The following is an 8283-nucleotide window of genomic DNA, read 5'->3' as shown; positions in this document are numbered from 1 at the left end:
TGGGCGAGGAAGGGACGGACACAGACGTCCGGTGCGGACACGAGAGTTCCGCGGTGCTAGCGCGACGTCCGTCGCGACGGCGATGGGAAGTCCGCCGTTGTGGCATGCGGACGGACGTCCGCGGCGGACGTCCGATACGAAATTTAATTATATATATATATATATTATTTCAAACTCTATATATACGGCTCGTTAAACTTCATTTCATTCGCACCAGTTGTGTTAACAGGTTTCTCTCTCTATATATTCATTTCTTCTGACGATATATGTCGCATTACGATAGTGATTCCCCCGTCACGAGCGAGTCACAAACGCAGAATATTCCCTCATCGTGTATTCCATCTTGAGTTGGGAGAAATGCCAGCGGAAGTGCACCGATGTCCGGGATGATGCCCGAAATGTCGACGATGATGCAGCTATCCCAAATGGGGGGGGGGGAGATGCCTGGGTACTACAATATGCCCAGGATGATGCCCGGGTACTATAATATGTCCGGGATGATGATGCCCCGGATGCAACAGATGCCCAAGATGCAACATTTGCCCCAAATGCAACAGATGCCGGGGATGATGCCCTGACTGCAACAAACACCGGGGATGCTGCGCCAAATGAAACAAACACCGGGGATGATGCCCCAAATGCAACCGGGGAGGATGATGCCCCAACTGCAACAGGGATCCACTGCCGTTGCGGGAGGGAGCAGGCAGGGTGTCCCCCAACCACATGAGGACAATGTCTATCGCCCATATATGGATTTATTGGCTAGTGATTCTCCCCAGCGTACTCCGCTGGAGACTCAGTTCGCTGGCATCGAGATGTTCTCTTATGAGGAGTTGGGGATAGCTCTAAGGACGGAGCCAGCCACGCAGCCAGCAGCGCCAACGATGAGGATGCGGAGGCCGGGGAAGAGCAAGGCCACTAGCTCGCGTGCAGCGACCGATGGTGGGGCCGGGGAGGAGGAAGGCGGCAGGAGAAAGAGGACCGTCTAAACCCTAAACCCTGGGTCTAGGAACTCAGAGAACCTTGAACTACCTATCCTTGGGCACACAATCACTATCTTAACTCCCCCTTCAAAAACCCTCAACCCGCTATAGCTAAGAAAACTAGTAAAGGAAGTAGGGATCGAATCCATAGAGATGAATGCGCAAGTAAACATGTTCAAAGACTTGGGAACTATTTTTGGCTGCTGCCACGCGATTTTGGGGTTGAGCTTAAGTTCCTAGACATGGAAAATGAAATATTCTACTCTAACAGCTAGATCTAGGCAGATACATAAAAGCATGCATATTAACCGAAATAGATCGAGACAATTACTAGACCGAGCGAACAGTTTTCTGAATTAATCTAGACTTGGGAAGCTAAACGTGGGGACCATTCCCTGAAAAGGCAGGGTACGATTGAAAAGCTGCAAAATAACTAACTAAAGGACTAACTAACAGCGACATCATCTTCTACAATATTTATCACGAAACAACCAGCTAAAAATAGAGCAAACGAAGATCGAAGCAAATCAAACGAAATTAAACCGATAGAAATGAAGAACAAGTAAAACCTAAGTAGATCTATGACTACTAGACGAGGCAAACAAGAATGCAGAACTTAAACAACTAAATGAAACGAAAACAAGAAGATCCAACCACGGGACGCTTAATCCACTCCGGATCCAAGCCATCCACAACAACCAAACATCATCTCCATCTCCGATCCTCACAAGTCTACGTAGATTCAAACGATCAACAACAAATTTCTCAAAAACCAACTCCAAACTCAGATCAACCAACAATAGTCAGCAAATCAAACACAACAACACCACAAATAAACAAACGAAACCATAATAGTGACATCCATTGCAAAATATGAAGTATCCAACGATAATAGCAAAACAAAACCGAGCCTCGAACAGCGAGGACTCGGCGAGTACGAGAAGTAAACAGAAAAGTAAAGACAATTGTTTCTTCGCCTCTGTGGAGACGGTGTTGCACCACAAACTTCCGATGAAAGGAGAACCCCCTAAAGATTTCCCCCAAGTGTGTGAGTGTGTAGAGAAAAATTGGAAAACTAAGCTAGGAGCTGAAAGTGATGATCTTCATGTTGATTACGTGCTCCTTTTTATAGTGGATAGAGCTTCTAGAATGTTCTTGTAATGCCCATTTTGCCCTTCAATTTGATGCTCTTTTGTCTAGCGCTCTTCCTTGTTCAGCTTATTTTTCCTGCCGGCTTCCTCCATCAGGCGATCTTTGCCTTCTTCCCGGGGTTGGCGATTTTCTCTACACACCTGGCTCAAAAAGGTTTGTTAGACCCGGGAAATCGCAGAATTTATCCCAATAACCAATGCATGAAATTAGCCTTATCAAACTGCTCACACTTAAACCATACTTGTCCTCAAGTATAAAGACAAGAAAAAGAGAAATAAGGCGAATTTAAATGCATGGTTATTCCCTGACCAAAGAGAACTCCTAGACCTAGATACTAACATGCGAAAGAAAAAAGAAAGACAATAACAATTAAGGAAAATAAAACACATACGCATGAATTAGTTCAGATTTTTGGGCAGTTGTCCCCACAAGTTTAAGGTCAATCCAATAGTCTACACTCTCCAAATCCTCCCCTTCCCTTCTTCCACCTAGTCGGTTTGTCAGCTCGTCCAGATAGCCATTAGCTTGCTAATTGTTAGATTCGCTCGATCACTCATTCCTCACCAGGGATGTTAGGACCGATCTCTCATAGTTAGTTCCTGCTACTGATGCTTCGGGTTATGAGAATTTCTCCTTCTATCCTCCTTTCCTAATCTTATTCCTCCAGATTATTATTATTATTATTATTATTATTATTATTATTATTATTATTATTATTATTATTATTATTATTATTATTTCCATTTCTGGACTTTGTCCAGCTTATACCTCCAGGTTTGAAATTCCTTCTCTCTCTTTTTTTTTTTTTTATATATCTCCTTTTTAAATTCTTCTCCCTAAGCATCAGGTAGCAACCCCTTTTATCGTGTTAGCACTCAATGTTAAGGCTTTTAACTCACACCAGTAGTGTGGCTTCACAATTAGGTCAGCTAAGGCCCTTCTATCGTTCTTGCTTCTTCCAAACCGATTATAGCTTATTAAGGAAAGAGGCCTAAAAGTTGTAGTGCATCCTATTTTCAATTACTCTCCCTAAGGGAATCTTGCCTTATTATCCTTGTTAATTCATGCTTAAACACATAACCTAAAAAAAACTAAAACTCCTAGACCTAAGAACTGCTCCACATGCTGAGCACATACTGCACTAACTCTCCCACCCCCTCCCACTTCACTCCAGCTTGTTCCCAAGCTATCCTAGTGAAGGGGGGGAAATGAGGGAGTTGGTGCACACAATTAAAACAAAACACAATAAAACTTCTCACACTTAGACTGAACAACGGGCTAAGTGGGAGAAAACAAAGACATGAAACAGGAAACAACATAAAATGTTCTCATACTTAGACCAGGAATTGGGCTAAGTGGGAGATAAACACCTAATCACAAGAAAAACATGCTGAAAAAACATATAAACTTCTCACACTTAGACCAAAGATTGGACTAAGTGAGAGAACACACAAGAAAACAATTAAACATGCTCAGCACAAACAACATGGATATACAAAAACATAAAATAAAATGAAATGACTGAAATGTGAAATTTACTTGGTCAACAGGGGGATTCAATTCTGGGTCCGGCTCCCTTGGGAGCCAGACTTGGGTGGTACGCTGGGGCGATTCACTTTCACTTTCTTCTTTGTCGGCGACGCCGACGCTTCCTCTTCAGTAATAACAGGGGGTCTCGACAGGGGTTTTCTCACAGAAACAGACGCCAGGGCTGGAGACACGAGCGGGGCTACCGAAGGCTTGGAGGAGGTGGAAGCTGCTGCAGGGAGGAACTTCCTGGACTGGGCTGCCGCTTCTGCTTGATCTTGGGAAACATCTCTCCCAACCATTCTGCCATTCTCTTCATAAGCTTGACCGCATCGGTCATCCACTCATTCTGGGCAGATGAGCGTCCAGCCAGGGTATCCAAACTCCCTTTGATCTCCTGTAGCGCCTTCTTGACTTCCCCAATATCTCCTCTCACCTCAGCCATCTCCTTTCGTACCTCGGCCACGTCCACAGTCATCACATCTTCCACCAGCTCCGGTTCACGCTTCACCTTGTCCACGTTGGCCCCTATGTTGTAGAAGCACAACTCCTTCCCTTCCATGTGTAAGAGCCCTTTGTTGAAAAAGTATTCCATGCTGAATAGCTCCGGGGGCTCACACATTGTAACACTCGGCTCTGCCTTCCCAATCTTCATGACGAAGTTGCGCTCTATGTAGGCGCCTAGAAGGTGGCAGGTGTACATGTGGCGGGAAGGGTTGGCAGTCATCTGATGGCAGGCTTGGGCTAACCAATACCCAAGGTGAACCTTGATGCGTTTAGACATGCACCATGTAAAGTAGAGCTCGGTGGTGGTGATGCTGGAGCTGGCCGTGCCCATCAGATTGTACCCGATGAATTCTTGGGCGAAGCGGAGGAGATGGTCGGTGATGTGGATCCCTTTTGACACGCTGGTTTTGAAAATCCCGCTCCTAGCGTGTGTCAAATATTCCCAGGCAGTTTGTGATGAGAATCCAGGGGTGTCTCTCGGTGGCCCGTATACTCTATCATCCCAGATTCCCTCATCATCATTTGCATTTGTAAATAGCCCCATCCTCAGAGACCACTCCCTTGCACTCATTGTATGCTCGATGGTGAAAAGATGAAAAGAGATGGAGTTCACATCCGGATCGGTAGTTGCCATGAATCTGAAGGTGGAGAAAAATTCCCGGGCCGCTTCCACTATTACCTCCTGTTCGCTATGGTTCAGGAGCCACTCAAAGCCTATTCCCTTGATGTGGCCAAGGAATTCTTTGTCGGATTCTATCTCCCTAAGCGAGTCCCTATCATATCTCTTCCCTGATTTGGCTAGTTTCCCGACTGCACTTCGATCCTTGTACGTTTGTGTCCTCTTTGAGTCGTTGAACTTAGACATAGCCCCCAAGAGCTTCTTCGTGATCCAAATCTCCTCTCGCTCATAGTTTGGGGTCTCCTCTTCTTCCTCGAGTTCTTCCTCGGTCTCGCTACTCTCATCACCAGGTCCAGAGGCCTTGGGGAGCGGGCGGGGAGATTCCCTGACCGAGATGAGTCTCTGAGATATTTCCTGGGCCAAGGGACGACAGTTGTCTTTCCCTGCGCTTCCTGGCCACTCGACGCTCTTCCGTGGCCTCCACCTCATCTTCAGAGTCAGGAGTCTCTCCTCCCTGCATGCTCGTCGCCCCCGGGGCCAGGAATCCTGATCCCTTCGTCTGGTCATCCTCATCCACTTCGTCCAGCAAGCTTCGCCGTGCTATCCTCCTTGACGCCCGCAGATCAGCGGGTGAGTCCTCTGGTACCTCCTCTAGATCCACTACCTCCAACGGCCCGCCCTCTTCGGGCTTCCTTCCTGCAACATCAACGGGGACCCCATCCCCTCCAGAATTCTTAGGGATTTCTCCCTCAGCACACGTAATTGGGGTTTTTCCCGTAGATTTATCGGAGTCTCCTCCTCAGGTTTGCTAGGGATTTCTCCCTCAGACACAAATGGGGTTTCCCCCTCAACAAGCAAAGTCGGGGTTCCCCCCTCCACATACAAATTCGGGGTTTCCCCCTCCTCATTCTTAGAAACAGGGGTTTCCCCCTCCACCAACTGTAAAGCAGTTGCATTACCTTCCCTTGCAACTCCATCCAAAGAGTGATCCAACGCCATACTGCCAATTTCGTCTGCAAATCCGCTGACGCTTTCCTCCTCGAGTCCGCTGCCGCCTTTTTCCTGTTCTGCAATATCTGAGCTTGGCCCAGTTTCGGCAAGCGTCTGATCTAGGGTTTTGGAATCCCCTAGGTTTGAACTTGGTGGTTGTGCCTTTGATTCCTCAGGGATTGCTTGCGGTTGCTGACGAAACATCGAGAATCAGGAGAATAGTCTCTCGGCCTCATCTTTACTTCCGAACTTCTCCTCCAGTTCCTTCAAGAATGCTCCCTCATCGGGACTTTTGACGGTAGAGGAATCTTGCGCAGAAGTCGGGTTCCATTCTGGGCGTATATCGAGCGCCGAGAAAGTCGGCTGAGCCGGCAGTTGTCCGGACGATTCGTCGGACGGTAGTTTGGCGGCTGGATCTACCTTCTTCACGGTGGTTTCCTGTGTTTTCTTCATGATTACCTGCAAACTCACAATTTTTGGGATAGATCTGGTTAGGGTTTGAAACGATTTTGGGGAAAAATTATTTAGAGAGAGAGAATTGTAAGAGTAGAAAGAGAAGTGAACGGTTGATTCTGACTTGAAAATCAAATATCTTCGGCCTTTTCAGAGTGGCAGGCGAACGGTTGCAATATGATGTAAGTAACCGTACGTCCCTCGCAAAGCGGAACTCGAAATTCAAAAGGCAACCGCATTCCCTCCAATCTGCAAGGCTCTTCCTCCCCCTAGCAATTCAAAAACAAAAGAAATGAAACACCAAATTCCCGGGTTGGAGATCATGAGTGACAAAGCAATTTCCCCAGGGAGTTTGGTGCTTTGAAAAATATTTTTGGGAGAAACATTTTTTAATTTGTTTGGGTTTTCTTGTTTTTAGAAAATAGCTGAACTATTTACATAGCAAATGAGTATCCTCAAGATTTCCTAGGTCAGTGTAAAAATAAATTTTTGTTCCCCACTTTACCTGGCCTAGGAATTTATTGAGGTTATCCACTTGCCTGACCATCTCAAGAAATAATAACAGATGCATGTAGTGGCGTCTCTTCCACCACATGCATATTTGTATTATCTCGATATACCTTCACTCTGTGCCCATTTACCAGGAAGGGAATTGAGTTCGGGGCGCTCCCTTGAATCTCTACAGCTCCATTTGCTCGAAGGGCAATGATCGTGTATGGCCCTATCCACTTGGATTTCAGCTTACTAGGCATTTACTTCAGCCGAGATTGAAAAAGGAGTACTTTCTGCCCTACCCGAAGTTCCTTGACTCGGAGGTTCTTGTCGTGCCAGAGTTTGGTTCTTAGTTCCTCCAATTCCTGTAGCTGTAGTTTCTGTTCCTCTTCACAGGCCCGTGCCTTCATATTTATCTCTTTAACAGCCCAGTAAGCCCTATGTTCTACTTCCACGGGCAAATGACACATTTTCCCAAACACCAATCTGTACGGTGACATCCCAATTGGTGTTTAGTAAGCAGTCCTATACGCCTAGAGAGAATCGTCGAGGTGCTTACTCCAATCTTTCCTTGTGGTGTTCACCGTCTTTTCCAAGATGTTTTTGATTTCTCTGTTCGAGATCTCCGCTTGACCATTCGACTGGGGATGATAGGGTGTAGATAACCGATGATGTACACCATATTTTCTCATCAAAGCTTCTATTGTGCGGTTACAAAAGTGTGTACCTTGGTCCGAGATGATGGCTCTGGGCACCCCATACCTATTGAAAATATTGGTCCGCAGAAATTTAGCTACCTCCTTTGACTCGCAAGTGGGCGTAGGTTTTGCTTCTATCCATTTGGATACATAATCCACTGCAACCATAATGTATGTATTCCCATATGAAGATGGGAAAGGGCCCATAAAGTCCATGCCCCAAACATCAAAAATTTCACAGACTATTATCGGATTTTGCGGCATCTCATCTCTTCTAGAAATTCCCCGGTCAGTTGACATCTTTCATAAACTTGACAAAACTCAAAAGCGTCCTTGTTCAGAGTTGGCCAATAAAATATACTGTCCAAAACCTTCCTGGCAGTTTTCCTTGGCCCAAAATGACCCCCACAGGCTAAGGCATGGCAGTGGTTTAACACATCCTTCTGTTCCCATTCTGGAATGCATCGTTGGATAACCTGGTCTGAGCACATCTTCCAGAGGTAAGGATCATCCCAGAAGTAGTATTTGGCTTCACTCTTCAGCTTCATTTTCTGGGCAGTTCTCCAGTGACTAAGTAATTAGCCAGGTCAGCGAACCATGGCTCTGCATTCATCGGGCGCTTCCCCCTGTCTGATGTTCCTAGACCTGTTGTTGTGAACACTGCTTCCCAGTCAATAGACCTAGCAGACTTCCATATATAATAAAGAGTTCCTTGGGGAAGGCATCAGGTATAGCTTCATCCGTATCCCCTTGGAATATTCGGCTTAAATGATCTGCAACTTTGTTCTCCGTCCCTTTCTTATCCTTTACCTCCCAATTAAATTCTTGCAGCAACAGCACCCATCTGATCAACCTTGGCTTA

Source organism: Salvia hispanica, chromosome 5, assembly GCF_023119035.1.
Source record: "Salvia hispanica cultivar TCC Black 2014 chromosome 5, UniMelb_Shisp_WGS_1.0, whole genome shotgun sequence".
Taxonomy (NCBI): Eukaryota; Viridiplantae; Streptophyta; class Magnoliopsida; order Lamiales; family Lamiaceae; genus Salvia; species Salvia hispanica.
The sequence above is the reverse complement of the archived record's forward strand: the minus strand, read 5'-3'. Positions refer to the sequence as shown.